We start from the raw sequence: 18,457 nt of genomic DNA, 5'->3' as shown, positions 1-18,457 counted from the left end.
TTTTGTAACAAACGAGTGTTGAATTTTACCCAGTGTTTTTTCTACATTGACTTATATGATCAAATGATTTTCTTCTAGCCCGTTAATAAGGTTTACTATGTTGATTTAATTATGAATACTGAATCAGTCTTATATCCCTGGAACAAATACCACTTGGTCAAGTGTATAGTTCTTTTTTAAAACTGCTGAATTCTTTTTGTTGATATTTTATTATAGACAAAAAATGTGCTCATATCTATGGTCATGAAAGATCTTAGTCTATAGTTTTCTTTTTTGTACTAGCTTTGTATGGTCTTCACAACAGGACAATACTAGTTTCACACAATGAATTGGGAAGTCTTCCCTTCTCTTCTGATTTCTGGAAAAGACTGAATTCAATTAGTGCTAATTCTTCTTTAAATATTTGGTGAACTCTCTGATGAAACTTCCTAGGTTTGGAGGTTTCTTTTTTTAGGAGCTTTTACATCAGAAATTCAGTTTCCTTAATAAATACAGGGACATGCAAAGTACCTACTTCATGTTGAAGAGATTATTATAGCTTGTGTTTTATAATAGCTTGTGTTTTGAGGAAGTCACCCATTCCTCAAAAGTTGTCAAGTGTGTATGTGTGTGTAGATTTGTTCATAGCATTCCCTTATTGTCGGTTTGGCATCTGTAAAGTCTGTAGGATATCTGCTGTTTCATTCTTGATACTTACAATATGTGCTCTCCCTTTTTTCTTTATCAGTTTTGCTAGAGGTCTGTCAGCTACATTGATCCTCTCAAAGAGCCAGCTTCTCCTTTCACTGATTTTTCTCTTTTGGTTTACTGTCTTCAGTTTCACTGATTTCTGCTCTGATCTTTATTACTTCCTTCCTTATTTGCTTTGGGCTGACTCTGCCACTCCCTTTCTAAGTTGTCATGGTGGGAGCTTAGATCTTTAACATGAGGCTTCTCCTCTTTTCTAATATATTAACTCATTGCTATGAATTTCCCTCTCAGCACTACTTCAGCTGCATCCCACGAGTTCGCGTGCTGTATTTTCATCTTCATCCAGTTACATGTAACTGCATAATTTATTTCCCTGGATGCTTCCTCTTTAACCCATGGATTTTTCAGAAGCATGTTATTTAACTTCCAGGGGTTTGGAGATTTTTCCTGTTGTCTTTTTGCTACTGATTTTGAGTTGGATGCCACTGTGGTCAGAGAACACACTCTGTAGGATTTCAATTATTTTAAATCTATTGATGTATGACTCATGGCCCAGCATATGGTCTGTCTTGTCATATGTCCGATGGACATTTCAATGAAACATGCTTTCTGCTGTTGGTCAGTGGAGCATCTTTCTTTTCTTTCAGTGCTGTAATTCTTTTCTGCACATGTGTAAGGCATGGACCTTTAGGATCACTGGATTCCTTGTTAGATTGACTCTACCATCATTGTAAGTCTCTGGTAATTATTTTTGCTCTTAACTCTATTTGATGCTATATTTTTGTAGCATCTAATTAATGTAGTAGCTAATATGGCTACTTCTAACCTTATTTTGATTGGTGTTTGCACGCTGTATCTTTTTCCATCTTTTATTTTCAATCTATCCATATGATTAAGTTTGAAAGATGTTTCTTGGCAGCATAGAGTTGAGTTATACACTTTAATCCACTCTAACAATCTTTATTACATTAGATAAAATTATTGTCATATTATTGCTTGATTTGGACATTTTATATTTTTCTTTTTGTTCTGTTTTCATTTCTTTAGATTTCTTTTTTTCTGGCTTCCTCTGGGATAGTTGAATAATTTTCATAATAAAATTTTAATTTGTCTATAGTGTTTTTGAGTGAACCTCTTTGTAAAGATGATTTTAGTAGTTGCTATAGGTATTAGATTATACATACACAGCTTGTAACAATCTACTCATGGAACCATTTCAGCAGTTTCAGTGAAGCAGAAGCACAGAAACCTTACTTCCCTTGACCTTCCCTCATTTGTAATATAAGTGTATTAAATATTACTTTTACATGCATTTGAACCATATCAGATGGTGTCACAGTTTTTGTTTCAATCATAAAGTACAGTTTTAAAAACACCAGGACAGAAAGTTTACTGTATTTATCCCTATTTTTGTTTTCTTCCTTTCTGATGTTCTGAGATTCCTTCTTTTACAATTTCCTTTTTCTTTAATGAAATTCCTCTAGCCATTCTTTTAAGGTAAGTCAGCTGGAAAGTAATCCTTTTAGTTTCTCTTCATCTGGCAATATCTCCTTTCTTTCTGAAGTATATTTGTCCCGAAAATACAATTCTTTGTTGATAAGCATTTTCTTCTAGCACTTGAAAAATGTCACACCATTCCCACCTTGCCTCTATGGTTTTTGATGAGAGATCTGCTGTCCTTCAAATTGTGTTTTCCCCTCTGGCACAGCGTTCTTTTCCTCTCTGCCTTTGTCTTCTGTTTTCTGGTATTTGACTATGATGTGTCTCGGTGTGGTTTTCTTAGGGTTTACCCTGTTTGGAGTTTTCTCAGTGGTTTGAATCTATATGCTTATGTCCAGGAATTTTTTTAGAACTTTCTATTTTGCACTGGAGTATAGCCATTCAGCAATGCTGTGACGGTTTCAGGTGACTAGTAAATGGACTCAGCCACACATACACATGTATCCATTCTCTCCCAAACCCCGCTCCCACCCAGGCTGCCACATTACATTAAGTAGAGGTCCCTGCGCTTTACAGTGGGTTCTTGCTGGTTGTCCATTTCAAATACAGCAGTGTGTACATGGTAATCCCAAACTCCCTAGCTATCTTTTCCTACCATCCTTTCCCACTGCCATAAGCTGGAAGGGTGCTATTTGCACTTAGCAGGACAAATAGGAAAAAGTGTGTCTACTTCTTCTCCCCAGAAGTAGAAACCTACTTATTACTGTATTGATTTACTTACTCTTTGTTTATGGTGTGTTTCTTTAATAAACTATACTATCCAAAAGTACTTAGGTCTTTCATTTCCGATGGTGTTCCAAAGGTCTAGCTGCATCCCTGGCACATAAGAGCTGTACAACTGATATTTTGAATCATCAAATTAGTTAACTGATTTCTAGTAGGATTCAAAGTAGATGTCACTATAGTAAACCCCTGGAGAATTTAGTGTACACAGTAGATTCAGGAAAGAACCACCCCTGTCAATTCTGATTCAGGAGGTCCAAGGTGGGTTGATTATATCTGCAATTACAAGCACATCTGGCGGGTTCCAGTCCATGGAGCCACAAAGAGTCAGACACAACTGAAGCACACACATATAAAAGCACATTTTGCAGGCGATACACAGGTATTCATGTGTGCTAAGTCACTCAGCATGTTCAACTCTGTGTCCCCATGAACTGTAGCCCACCAGGCTCTTCTGTCCATGGGATTCTCTGGGTAAGAATACTTGAGCAGGTTGCCATTTCTGTCTCCAGGGGATCTTCCCAACCCAGGGATCGAACTTGTGTATCTTGTACTGGCAGGTGGATTCTTTATCACTGAACCACCTGGGAAGCCCCCACCCATGTATCCTGGAATTAGCTCAAAGAATAATCCTAAACTGTGCTCCCCACCCAGAAAGTTATGATCTATCTAAGTACGGTCCTGGGAGCAAATGATTAGGGTGATACAATCAGGGGTCATCTTAACTATTCTGTTTCCCTAGTCCTGCTCCATAACTGCTAGCTATGAACTGAGTTCCCCCATCAGTTCAGTTCAGTTCAGTTCAGTCACTCAGTCATGTCCAACTCTTTGCAACCCCATGAGTCACAGCACACCAGGCCTCCCTGTCCATCACCAACTCCCGGAGTTCACTCAGACTCATGTCCATCGAGTCAGTGATGCCATCCAACCATTTCATCCTCTGTCGTCCCCAATCCCTCCCAGCATCAGAGTCTTTTCCAGTGAGTCAACTCTTCGCATGAGGTGGCCAAAGTACTGGAGTTTCAGCTTTAGCATCATAAACAGAGGCAAATCTAAAGACACAGATTTAAAATGGAAACGTTTGAACAAATATGAGAAGAAACTGTCACAAAGGGTGTAACATTCTGCTACAGAGAAGGTAAGGGGGAAGGGCTTGCTGTGTCCCGGATTCATGCATTTTAAAACACTGTGCTGAGGGTTTGTGTTTACCCACTGCAAGATCGCTAATACATTCAGCCAAATAGTGAAGCAATTTTAATATTAATAGGCTCCTTATGAGAATTTAATAACAAAGTCATAGCTTCCTTGTGTTGCAAGACACAGGGGTTAATTACTTCAAACAGGTTGGCAGGGAAAAGGTCAAATTTTAATGCTGACCTTAACAGTTTGGGATAAATATATATAAAGGCAATAGCCTAGTTAAAGCGATGGTGTTCAGTCTTCTTTGCAGGCTGAGAAACCGTCACATTTTCCACCTGTGGATTCCACCTATGGATGCTTAGAGAAACCAGAAACCTGTTTTTTGACACCTGGCAAGTTGTAGTCACTTTTAACTGAATTCAGTCCACTTCTTCATGGGAAGAGGAGAACACAGACTTTTTAAGTGTGGATCTAGTCTAGTATCTGTAGGACTGACACTTCACAATGATAGGAGTTTCCAGGCTTCCACCAGTGGTTTCAAAGAACCCACCTGCCAGTGCAGGAGATTCGGGGGACACAGGTTCGATCCCTGGGTTGGGAAGATCCCCTGGAAGAGGGCATGGCGACCTACTCCAGTATTCTTGCCTGGAGAATCCCATGGACAGAGGAGCCTGGCGGGCTACAGTCCACAGGGTTGCAAAGAGCTGGACACAACTGAAGCAACTTAGCACACACTGGTAGTTTCAGACAAATTTGAGGTGAAAAATGAAGTGTGCTATTGAGGTTGTAACTTCTCTGCTTTATACAGGACCACTGGTATCTGCAGTTAGGCTGCAACTGGATATTCTGATGCTCTGTTCCTCTAAGCCTACAGAGGAAGTGATACAAGGTCCTGAAAACCCCTCCAGGCTCACAATAGCAGAGCAGGGAAATATAGATGGATAGGAGGGCTTGCAGTTCATCATATGTAGAATTGTGATGGATGCAACAAATTTCCAGAAAAATATGAGTTCAATTTGTTGGCTTGGGAAATATGACCTTTAATTATCAGATTCTGAGCTGTGAATTTACATCAATGTAACCGATAAGCTGTTTTGTTTTGCTGTTTCTCCCAATATGCTCTAAAGATATTTCCTTTTATTGTTGCCCCAGATTTTCTCCCTTCATTCAGTTTCCTAACTAGGAACCTGATCAGGGTTTTCCATAAACAACTGATCTCATCCTCACAGAGGTGTCCACATTTTCCAAGGCAACATGGGGCTCCTCTGACACCACCACGTGTACACGAGCATGGCCACTTTAGTCACTAGTACACATCCCACCAGAAGCGTTCATACTGGCAATAGAGAAGCTGCTGTCTCTGCACTTGTCTTTTTACTTTCATCCATCAGATGTGTACTGAATACCTCTCAAAGGCCAGCCACTCTGCTGAAAGTAGCAGATTCAGAGGTGAACCAAACAAGTGCCATGTCTGCACAGTGAAAATATTAGTTGCTCAGTCATGTCCGACTCTTTGAGATCCCATGGACTGTAGCCTGCCAAGCTCCTCTGTCCATGGGATTCGCCAGACAGGAATACTGGAGTGAGTGCATAGTCATACCCTTCTTTGGCGGGTCCTCGTGACTCAAGGATCGAACCCGTATCTCCTGCACTGCAGGACGCACCATGGAAGCCCCTGTCTGCTTATCCACAATCCAATAGGGGAAGTAGACAGAACAGTAATTATAACGTGATGTGATAATGGCTATAAGGGAATGTCACAGTAAATCACCCCAAAATAAAAAAACCACAGCCTTAATCTTAGAAGGTCTGAGGAAGCTTCCCGCAAAGCAATGGGTTCTGAGATAAAACCCAGTATCAGTCAGGATAGGCTTGGTGTGCTGCTATAACAGGTGACCCTGGGATCTCAGTAGCTTGCAGGAATGAAGGTCAGTGTCTTACTCAGGCTGAATGTCATCTGTGGCTCAACTGTGGCTCTGCTCTATACCATCATCTCTTGGAGGCTCAGGGTGATGGAAAAGTGACTCTCGGGTCTCTTCTCGGAGGGAAAAGGGATGTGATGAGCCCTATGTTGGCTCTAAAGCTGCTACCCAGAGTGACACCTCTCACTCCCTACACATTACGCTGGCTGAAGCAAGTCACATGCTCATTCCTGAGCATGTAAAATCCTCCTTCAGTGAGAAGTACCCCTAGGAGAGAATTCAAAAAATTTGTGAAGGAATAATAAATTCAAAAAATTTGTGAAGGAATAATAAATTTTTACCATGCATTCACAGCATAAGTTAGAGCTCCCTGTGTGAAACAAAGGTGCTGTGAGTATACAAAGGCAAACTATTTTTTTTACTTCTTATTTTACATTGGAGTATAGCTGATTAAGAGGTGGCTCAGATGGTAAAAAACCTGCCTGCAAGACAGGAGACCAGGGTTCAACCCCTGGGTCAGGAAGATCCCCTAGAGAAGGGAATGGCTACCCACTCCAGTATTCTTGCCTGGAGAATTCCACGGACAGAGGAGCCTGGTGGGCTACAGCACACAGGGTCACAAAGAGTCGGACATGATTGAGCGACCAGCTCTTTCTTATAGCCAATGAACAATGCTGTGATAGTTTCAGGTGACAACAAGGCGACTCAGAATAAAGTAGAATATTCAAAAGCACAAAAAAAGAGAGAGGAGGAAAAGGACCGAGGTGACTGGGGGAGAGAGAAGAGAGAGGCAGAGGGATTTGAAGAATTCCAAGGAGTTAGTTAACTGTGGCTGAAGCACAGGGGCAAGGAAGGGAGTGGAGACCGGATGCAAAGAAAAGCTTCCTTTCCTACCCTGGATGCACCAAACCAAATCTAGTGGTGGACACACACGCCCCCAACACAAAAAGGGCTTGGGAAGCACTGATGTAAAAGAGCAGCAAGGTCTTTAAAGGCATATTTGAAACTAGATTCTGGGACTTCCCTGGTGGTCCAGTGGCTAAGGCCCTGCTCCCAACACAGGGGGCCTGGGTTGGATACCTGGTCGGGGAACTAGATCCCACAGCTGCAACTAAGACCTGGCGCAGACAAATGAGTAAATATTTAAAAAAAAAAAAAAAAACCCACGTTATTTCCCTTTAAGTAATAAATGGTGTGAACTGTTCAAAATGTCAAGATGAATGGAGGCATAAAGAAGGACAACACGGTAACCAGACAAATGTGAATGTGCAAATGACATAATAGTCACTTTAGGGTTCCTGGTGTCTATGACCTAAGCCATGGCCCCAGGTACTTGCCTGTTGAATGAATCAAAGGCAAAAACTGAATAAAGGGTTATCTTTGGACCATCAGTCCACAATTCACTTGGTAAGATTTAAGATAGAATGACATGACGTGCAGATTAGGGCAACGTTGGAGGGTGTGTGTTGATTCTCTTCCATGGATTCACAATGGGTCAGAGCTGGTGCCTTACAGGAAGAGCTCAAAATTCTTTTATTCACCCATCCATCACATTCACAGGCAGCACTAGTGATAAAGAACCCGTCTGCCAACGCAGGAGACATATAGAGGCAGGGTTCTATCCCTGGTTTGGTAAGGTCCCCTGGAGGAGGGCATGGCAACACACTCCATTATTCTTACCTGGAGAATCCAATGGACAGAGGAGCCTGGAGGGCTGCATTCCATGGGATCTCAAAGAGTCAGACACGTCTGAAGCGACTTAGCACGCACGCATACCATCACATCCTCATTTTACATTATGCAGTTAGGGAGTCTGATAGACCCTGGGGACTGAGTGGTACCCAAGGAAAACAAAGTTGCTGGGATGGACAGAAATCAGATAAGCAAACTAACCAAACAATTATAAGATCTAGTGCCATGATAAGAAGAAACAATACACTTTCTGCTTGAGAAGAGCACGTTGAGCACATAAAGGTCAAGAGACTTCCCCCAAGACACACACTTGCCTATGATCCAAATCACTGAGAAGGTGGAAACCTAAGAGTAGTCCATCCGAGGGGAGCCATGTGCAAAGGTCCTGAGGAAGAGAAGTACGTGGTGGGGCTGAGGGTCTCAGAGAAGTGGCTGGAGCGCTCTGAAGTGGGCCAAGAGAGGCGGGGCTGAACAGACCTGGGTATCCTGGAAATGCTCAGGGCCTTGTGGCCACTGGGAGGGTTCAGATTTCATTTTAAGGCTATTTAACTCACTCCCAACAAGAGAACAGTGTAACCATTGACTGAGGACAACGGCCACTTCAGTGACCCCAGAACTCATTGCCAATATTGTGCAATTTTACTGGAGGAAAGCCAAGCACAGTCCATGCAGAGTGTATAGTGCAGGAAGCGAGGGCTTGTCACTCCCTTGGACTTTAGTTTTCCTTCCTTCATGCTAGGAAGCTGCAAAGCTGGCATTCAGAGTGCTGTGCATGGATTATTCAAGACAACACTGAAGAGCCCGATAAAATACATTCTGCAAGAAGCCCAAAAAGCAACATAAGCCCAGTTGCAGAAGTATGATCACACTAACCCTTATGATCACACAAGAGGAAATTATTGAGATTCCAGTGCAAATTCACCAGCAGTCCGAATAAGGTCAAACACCATCCAGGACAACTGTCCTGATGTAAACGTGTTTTTTTTTTTTTTTCCCCCTTAGCCTCACTTGTGAGTAAAGTGTTGGCTCACTTCACAGCTCAAGCAGATTTAATTCCTATTAATCCTGTAATAGTGGATGTTGCTGGTGGTGGTCGCTGTTGCCAATCCTTTTGGTTCCAACTCTCCCCTGGAATGGCATTTTGGGATGAACGCATTCGAGTTCACAGATGGAGTGGTGTTTTTCATGGGAAGATATCAAAGATATTTACCAAACCATGGCAGGGAGCTTTGTGGGGAATAATGACAAATTTGCAAACAAAAAGAAACTGCTCCAAATTACAAAAACAAAGGGCATGACACACATGCCAACTGGGAAGCCAGCAGTAAAACCAGCAGAAGCACCAAGCTCTGAAGAAACAGAGCGTGCAGGGGTGGGGAGGAGAGGAGCTGGCTAATGGCAACTCGGGCACGGGAAATACCACATCTGTCAGAGCGAAAGACAGAGTTGGGGCGGGGAAAACTTAAGGGAAATGATTTCATAGCTCAAGACCGTGCTAATCCCAGCAGGCAAGTTCATAAGTATACCTCCAAATACTGAGCGGTAAAGAATCTGCCTGCAAAGCAGGAGACAAGGGTTCGATGCCTGGGTCAGGAAGATCCCCTAGAGAAGGGAATGGTAACCCACTCCAGCATTCTTGCCTGGAGAATTCCATGGACAGAGGAATCCCTGGTGGGCTACAGTCCATTGGGTTGCAAGAATCAGACATGTCTGAGTGACTGAACCACCACTACTGCCTCCAGATATGTTCGTTATTTTCCCCCCAAACAACTGAATGTTTTCATCAAAGCCCCTCCCATCATACTTCCACATTAAAACAGAAGCATCCTTCTCCCTACCATCCCAGAGTGGCATTAGAGTTTTCAAATGGACACCCTATGCTAGGATGATTCCAGGAAATCCCAGGGTGATCAAGTACTCACACACAAATGGATTTGACATGAAATTCTGGAAGGGGTGGATAGTCTGTCACTATGGAGTTGAGGGAAGTCTCAGGACACCGTCTTTGGTGGGGGCACTTGTCTCACCTCTAACTCTTGCAGTACCAGTACTCAGACCTCCCCTGTCTCCTGAACACGTCTGACTCAGTGTCACGCCAGTCTCTGGCATGTGCCGGTCTTTCTGCTGTAACCCTTTCCCTGCCTCCTTTTCTGGGGGAACTTTTATCTTTTCCTTTGGGCCAAAGTTGACTGTCCTCTCTTCAAAGTTTCTGTCCCCATCTATGCAGAATCTAAGATGACTTACATCTCAACCCCGTGCCTCTTTGCAACTTCATCCCTTATGTCCTTGATCGTGCTAGCCACCATCTGTGATTTCCATGAGGACAGGGAGCTGGCCTACCCTGAGTCCCGCTGTGACCCTGGTGTTTTCCTGGAGGAAGTGATAACTGAAGACAGAAAGGAAACCAGAGATGAGCAGGGCATGATCCCTGTTCACAAAGGATTAATCAGGCTTCCTATGCTTTCCACCCAAAGCAGAAATTGCAAAGAAATCACAGCCCTTGGCCCTTTGTTGTGATTCTCCCCAGAATCTAAGATAATCCAGGGTTAATAAGGGGGTGAAAATTAACAGGCGTTCACAATGGTTGGAAAAATATGCAACAATCCAGTTGACAGTCACGTTAGCCACAAACACTTTTAACTAACTCCTATGAGATGTTGTGTCATAAACACAGTCTCCATCAAGATGGATGTGAACGTCAACTATACTTCAAGTTAAAAAAATAAAAAAGAGGGACTTCCCTGGTGGTCCAGTGGCTAAGACTCCATGCTCCCAGTGCAGGGGGTCTGGGTTCAATCCCTGGTCAGGGAACTAGATCCCACGTGCTGCAACTAAAGATCCTGCATGCCTCAACTAAGAACAGGCACAGTCAAATAAATAAATAAAATGTTGTTAAAAAAAAAAGTAAATATAAAATAAAAAGGAAAGAAGGAAGGAAGGGTGAGATGGACAGGAAAGTGACTGAGTTGTGTTAAGCAACTTATTTTTTTAACTACCATATTATGACAACTGAGTTCACCATCAAATTCCAGTGTGATGGAATGGCTGCATTCGATCATTTCATCTTTTGGCACCTGAGAGGAATGATGACAAAATTCTGAAATGATCAGAATGAGTCACCCAGCCTTCACCTAGCTTCCACTCTCCTGAAGAACCTGTCTTTGTAGGGATGTTACTCCATCTCCTGAGATAGACATCATAAAAAATTTAAAGGCAAAGTTTCCCCTATATCCTCTTACATCTCCAGCCGATCTTTCTGTCAGAGTTGGATAAAGCTTAGAGAGTGAACGAAGTTTACAAAAAAGACAACTGAAAGAAAAAGACGGATGTGACCAAGAGAGGTATTCATGTTCGTCCAAAATCCCACTTATTGCTTAAGAAGCAACACAGGGAACACTTCAGCAGGGTGCAGAGTTACACAGAATAAACACTGCTTTTACCTGCTTCCTTTGTAAGTATGTGTGGCCATGTGACTAAGTTCTGGCCAATGAACTGTAAGTGACACTGGTGTGCATAACTCCTATGCTGCTGCTGCTAAGTCGCTTCAGTCGTGTCCGACTCTGTGCGACCCCATAGACGGCAGCCCTATAAAGGGGCCTTAAAAGAAGAAGTGTGACCTAGCTTCCTTGGTTCTCCGTGGTGCCTGCTGGAACGGGAAGGTGATGGTGGAAGGTGGTGGACAAGTGATGAGGATGGCAGAGCACCTGGGCCAGGGAAGGACCACGCTGGAACCTCCACACCTGCCCTGCCCTTCCAAGTCTCTGGACTTCATTTCATGCAAGAAAAGAGTCAACTAACTTGTTAACAGCACTTTTTCTTGGGATTTCTATCAATTTGCAACCTAATCTAACCCCAGCCTACCCAATGGGTCTGGGGGGTGAGGCGGGGGGAGGGAATTAACGTAGGCATTTACAAAGATGAAGCCTGGTGGAGTGGCTGAAAACTGGAGGCCTGATTCCCAGGATGAGAACGCCCCAGTAAATGGATCCTCTGCCCGTTTCTGTTCTTCTGCTCCACACTGCATGGGAGAGCCATTGCAGTGATCATACTCCTTATCTGATGTCTGGGGAGGCTAGCACAGCCAGTTGCTTGAAAGCAGCTTTCGCTTTGACCCATTATCTTGGAAGAGGTGAAACAAAAGGGTTTCCCAGGTGGCTCAGTAGGTAAAGAATCTGCCTGCAACGCAGGAGATGCAAGAGACACAGGTTCATTAGACATGACTAAGCAGCTGAGCAAGGCTTTTAGTGAAAACCTATGAACAGACTAACAAGGACCTACTACTGTACAACACAGGGAACTCTGCTTCCAGGGTCAGGAAGATCCCTGGAGGAGGGCTTGGCAACCCAGTCCGGTCTTCTTGCCTGGAGAATCCCACAGACAGGGGATCCTGGTGGGCTACCATCCATGGGGTTGCAAAGAGTCGGACACGACTATGAAGGCACACAGGCAGTCAGAACAAAAATAATTCTGCTCAAGATAAAAAAATAAATAAATAAATAAAGCAGAAAGATGGAAATAACACCAGGACCCACAGACATCCATTTTAGTTAAAAAAAAAAAGAAAAGCTATGGGACGATGCCAGGGTTTTTCTGCCTTTTGGAAGGAAGCGAAAGCTGCCCATTTTCCTCTTACATACTGGAGTCATGAGCCCCACACTCCTTCCATGGCCTGTCGACAAGCCTATGCAGAAACTGACTATCAAATGTTCTGCTGTATGCTCCAAAACAATTTCTGTCTTTGGTGCAGGAGGGTTTGACACATGGCTAGATGACGGCATTCTAAGGAGAAGATGAAAGGAAGTGTTAGTCACTCAGTCATATATCTTTTTGTGACCCCATGGACTGTAGCCCACCAGGCTCCTCTGTCCATGGAATTCTCTAGGCAAGCATACTGGAGTGGGTTGCCATTCTCTATTCCAGGGGATCTTCTTGACCCAGGGATGGAAGTCATATCTCCTGCATTGGCATGTGGATTCTTTATCACCTGAGCCACCAGGGAAGCCTTAATTAACTCTACCCCAATATAAATTAAAAGTTAAAAAAAGAAGAGCCAGGAACAGGTTTATCCTGCCCACTTGCCCCACTGCCGGTCACTCCATTCCCCCCATTCCACTCAATCCCACTCGCCTCAGGACTCCACTCCACGGTTTAGGCCATGTGCAGTCTGGACACAGCTGTGTGACTCGACATGTTCTTCTACCTTCTGCCCAGAAGGTATATATTTACCAGCCACGTGTGATAACAATGAGCACATGAACCACGAACCCTGTATCCAATAATTCAATCAGCCGTCTGCACACCTCATCCCTCTTACATTCCCACAAAGGCCAGGATGTACGTACTTCAGCGTCCTCATCATGTGGATGAAAAGACCAGCACACACAGTGATTCAGTGATACACACCCAGTCATCCAGTCACAAGACTAGTGAGCTTCCCTGGTGGCTCAGATGGTAAAGAACCCGCCTGCAATGCAGGAGACCTGTGTTCAATCCCTGGGTCGGGAAGATCCCCTAGAGAAGGGAATGGCAACCCACTCCAGTATTCTTGCCTGGAGAATTCTATGGACAGAGGAGCCTGGCAGGCTATAGTCCATGAGGTTCCATAGAGTCGGACACAACTAAGTGACTAACACGTTCTCTTTCACAAGACTAATAAGCTACAGGATGTAATCCAAAGACAGGCTTTAGGACTCCAAAATGCCCTCTGCTATAAAAGAAAAAGGGGATCTCAGGCTGCCTAGAAGAACCATGCCCCCAGGGGAGCCTTTCCAGGGAAAGTTCATCAAACCCAGACAGAGCTGCAGGAAGGGAACAAAAGCCAGGGTCCCTATACATCCAAGGGCTTAAAACATCTAAAAATCTAGTGGCAGCACTTTGGGGTCAACCATGTGTCATTTAGAATCAGAGGGAGCTGCCTGGTCCTGAAACTTCTCTGCACTCAGCCAAGAGAGGCAGGTAGAAAGTAATCTAGAGCATCCATAAACCAAAGTCTCCTCTGTCCAGCAATGACAAAGAAAAGTATGTTTAATCCCACAGCAATCTATCAAGTGTCATGGGATACAGGCTGCATATAAAGTGCCGCATTATTTTCAACAGGAGAACTTTCGCCCAGCTCAACAGATTTCGTAGAGGCAATGGGTATCTGGGATCAAAAGTCTGCAGATTGATGGTGGTGGCTGTTTACCAGAATTGAAAATCTTGAACACCATTTCTCACAAAGATACAGGAATTATTTAAACAGGACTGTGCCTAGAGATCTGAAAGAGGGAAAAGAACTTATTTTCATCAGATATTTTTAAATCACCGATTCACTTACGTTTATGTCTCTACTCTGTACCCTAAGATAGTCTGAAAGAGGATACATGGTGGTGAATCCAGAAGGTAAAGAGACTTTGCAGAAGAGAAAAAGAAGGAAGGTATTTTGCCTTGATCTAGTAGGAGCTCCTTCAAGACAAGGAAGTGGAAACGGAGACGCACAGATTTGTCTGTGTACATTCATCAAGAAGGAGGCAGGTCATGCTTGTTTGGGTGTGAGCTGTGTGGAACTTTTCATGAGCTCCATTGTTGAACTTCACGTGAAGGATAGAAGGGGTAGGAAGGATGGCAAAGCTTTTTGCAAATGAAACAAGCAGAAAGCAAAGGAACAGTGATAGATTTAATTGGATAGTGGGTGACCCGGATGACAAACTGAATACATAAACAATGGGTGATCGTCTAAGTGAGGCTTGTATCTAATTTCAGTTGGAGTAATTAATGAAAAATTCATAGTTGTACACGCTTGGAATGTGCAACTTGAGATCTCCTGTCTGACATAGTAAAATTAAATATCAGAAGCACTGTCAGAAACAAACAATAATTTTGATGTAGAAAGTGAGTGTGAGAAACATCTGTGCCTTAGTATTCCATATTGTTATCAGATGTTATAAATGGACTTAGAACCTTGTGGATTGATTCATTTATTCTTTATATTTTTTAATAATGTTAAAAAAAATCATCTGCTGCTGCTAAGTCGTTTCAGTCGTGTCCGACTCTGTGCAACCCCATAGACGGCAGCCCACCAGGCTCTGCCGTCCCTGGGATTCTCCAGACAAGAACACTGGAGTGGGTTGCCATTTCCTTCTCCAATGCATGAAAGTGAAAAGTGAAAGTGTTAAAAAGTGAAATGCACAAAAAAAGAGTAGGGGAAGATAAGGCTGGAAAACGGAGGGTGTGGGTCATGGTGGGCATTCCATGCTGCTCAGTGGCTTCGAGTGGATCTGAGAAGTAACAGGGAGCCATTGAAAGTGTTTGAGCAGGAGCGCGAACAGAGATGTGACTGGGGAAGATTTATTTGGAAACAGCATACAAAATTAATCAGTGGACACACACACACACAATTCTCTGGTGGCTTAGATGGTAGAGTCCACCTGCAGTGCCGGAGACCAGGTTCAACCCCTGGGTCAGGAAGACGCCCTGGAGGAGAGCAGGGCAACCCACTCCAGTGTTCTTGCCTGGAGAATCCCATGGATGGAGGAGCCTGGCGGGCTACAGTCCCTGGGGTCACAAAGAGTCAGACACGATTGAGCGACTAACACACAGCACACACACACAACACACTCACTCTTAGGAGAAATCCTTGCTTTTGACAGATAATAAAATTTGAGTAAAGGATATAGTCCTAAGCGGGGTCAAGGTGAATGATGCAGCGTCTTTGTGATCGCTGCAACTTCAAATATAATCACTTCTGGGGCTATTTCAGTTGATTATTCAATACAAACAAGAGCAAAGCTGCTTCAGCAAATTTTCTTTCTAAGTTTCTTTAATGGCCAGCTGGTTCTGGAGGACTGAGCGAACACAGACAAAAATGCACAATTCTAAGGAGTTTTAAAAATAAATAAAATGCTCCAAAAGATGCCAGGGTAAGGACAGTGTGAATCTTTGCCAGAAACTCACCATCAGATGTTGCTAACATTGCCTTTTAACATACAGGGTGGGAAGAGAGACTTGGCTAACATCTCTGCTATAATTTACAGTAAATATACTGTTGCTCTGCCTGTGAGACCATCTTAAGTTCAGAAAAACAAAATACATCAAAAAAATGAAACATGCCCACTTCCTTCTAGATACCTCAGATCCCGATGATCCTTTCTCAGAGCTCCTATAAATATGACATTTTGTTGTTGTTCTTTAGGTGCTAAGTCATGTCTGTCTCTTTTGCAACCCCTTGGACTGTAGGCGGCCAGGCTCCTGCAACCATGGGATTATTCAAGCAAGAATACTGGAGTGAGTTGGTCATTTCCTCTCCCAGGGGATCTATCTTCCTGACCCAGGGACTGAAGCTGTGTCTGCTGCAGTACCTGCATTGACAGGCGGACTTTACCACTGAGCCACCTGGGAATCCCAAATATGACATAGACTCATGGCAATCCTGCTGGCAATACAGGTAGGTTCTGGGCTGTTTGGGGATACACATATCCTTCTCACTCTCTGCTCCAAGGAGTACTCGAAGGAGTACCAAGGAGCCTTCTCAGGGGTTCCCTGCTTCTGGTCCATATGCCTTTTTCCCAGCACGCCTCGATGGGCAATACCTTCCTAAAGAACAGTTTCTCAACTGAAGGTGGTTTTCACCTGCAGGGGACATCCGGCAATATCTGGGGACAACTTTGCTGGCAGTGATAGGGAGGGAGGGTGCCACTGGTGTCCAGTGAGCAGAGGTCAGAGATGTTGCTGAGCCTCCTGAAATGAACAGGATAGGGTCCCCCAACAAAGAATCATGCAGCAGAAAATGGCAATTGTTTCAAGGCTGAAAAGACTTGTCCTAAATACACGTGGATTATATTGGTTATCATGCTTTTCAAAATTCACAAATACAACTCACAGACTTAGGGAACAAACTTAGGGTTCCCAGAGGGGAAGGGTAGGGAGAAGGGATAGTTAGGAAGTTTGGGATCAACATGTATACTGCTATATTTAAAATAAATTACCAACAAGGACCTAGTGTATAGCCCAGGGAACTCTGCTCAGTGCTATGTGGCAGCCTGATGGGAGAATGGATACATGTATCAGTTCAGTTCAGTCACTTAGTTATGTCCGACTCTCTGCAACCCCATGGACTGCAGGACACCAGGCCTCCCTGTCCATCACCAACTCCTGAAACTTGCTCAAACTCATGTCCATCAAGTTGGTTATGCCATCCAACCACCTCATCCTCTGTCGTTCCCTTCTCCTCCCACCTTCAATCTTGCCTAGTATCAGGGTCTTTTCTAAAGAGTCAGTTCTTTGCATCAGGTAGCCAAAATATTGGAGTTTCAGCTTCAACATCAGTCCTTCGAATGAACACCCAGGACTGATCTCCTTTAGGATGGACTGATTGGATCTCCTTGCAGTCCAAGGGACTCTCAAGAGTCTTTTTCAATACCACAGTTCAAAAGCATCAATTCTTCAGTGCTCAGCTTTGTTTATAGCCCAACTCTCACATCCACACATGATTACTGGAAAAACCATAGCTTTGACCAGATGGAACTTTGTCATCAAAGTAATGCCTCTGCTTTTATATATGCTGTCTAAGTTTGTCATAGCTTTTCTTCCAAGGGGCAAGTGTCTTTTAATTTCAGGGCTGCACTCACCATCTGCAGTGATTTTGGAGCCCAAGAAAATAAAATCTGACACTGTGTCCATTGTTTCCCCATCTATTTGCCATGAAGTGTATGTATGGCCAAGTCCCTTTGCTGTCCACCTGAAACTATCACAACATTATCAGTCAGCTATCAGTTCAGTTCAGTGTCTCAGTCATATCCAACTCTTTGCAATCCCATGGACTACAGCTCGCCAGCTTCTCTGTCCATCACCAACTCCCAGAGCTTGCTCAAACTCGTGTCCATCAAGTTGGTGATGCCATCCAACCATCTCATCCTCTGTCGTCCCCTTCTCCTCCTGCCCTCAATCTTTCCCAGCATCAGGGTCTTTTCCAAAGAGTCAGTTCTTTGCATCAGGTGGCCAAAGTATTGGAGTTTCAGCTTCAGTATCAGTCCTTCCAATGAATTTTCAGGACTGATTTCCTTTAGGATTGACTGGTTGGATCTCCTCGCAGTCCAAAGGACTCTCAGCTATACTCCAATATAAAATAAAAAGTTAAAAAATTTTTCTCAAGTGCAAATGGTGTTATAAGCCTGAGACTGGCTTTCACAGTCCATAAGATGTGGTCTCACCAACTCTTCCAACTCATGTCTGTGTCACGTCTGTGTTCCAACTCACTGGTCCTCCATGGACTCTGGGATGCTTAGTGATCTCAGCCTACCTCAGGGACACCTGCCTCCTCCTGCCTTATTCCTTTCGTTCATCCTCTGCTCCTTGCTGGACCATCCTTTCTACCTGACTGCCTTATTTTATCACCCTTTCAGGATGACCTTCTCTGTGGATCTTGAAGTCAGCTCGATCACCATCTGAATGGTATGCTGAGTAGCACATACTCCTGTCGGCATCCAACCGCACTCGTGCGTACGACAAGCTACCCTCTTAGTCTTAGAGTCACAATCACCCATTATTCACACACGTCTCCTGCACTAGCCTCACAGAAGCACAGCTGCAACTTTCATTTCTTCTATTCCTCTCCACCATTTGCCCTTCCAGTCCCTAGCTGTAGCAAAACACGAGCCCTGCTTCCTGGAGCAGCAGCATCCTGGAGTAGCAGCATGCTGGGGAAAGCGGTCCTGAACTGACTGCATGTGACCGCATCTCAAGTATGAAACAGAGTTTTCCTGTGACTGGGAATGAAGACTCTGGGGCTCAGTCTACAAGCCTCTGACAAGGGG

This window comes from Bison bison, unplaced genomic scaffold, assembly GCF_000754665.1.
Source record: "Bison bison bison isolate TAMUID 2011002044 unplaced genomic scaffold, Bison_UMD1.0 scf7180017864144, whole genome shotgun sequence".
Taxonomy (NCBI): domain Eukaryota; kingdom Metazoa; phylum Chordata; class Mammalia; order Artiodactyla; family Bovidae; genus Bison; species Bison bison.
This window is presented reverse-complemented; position numbering follows the sequence as displayed.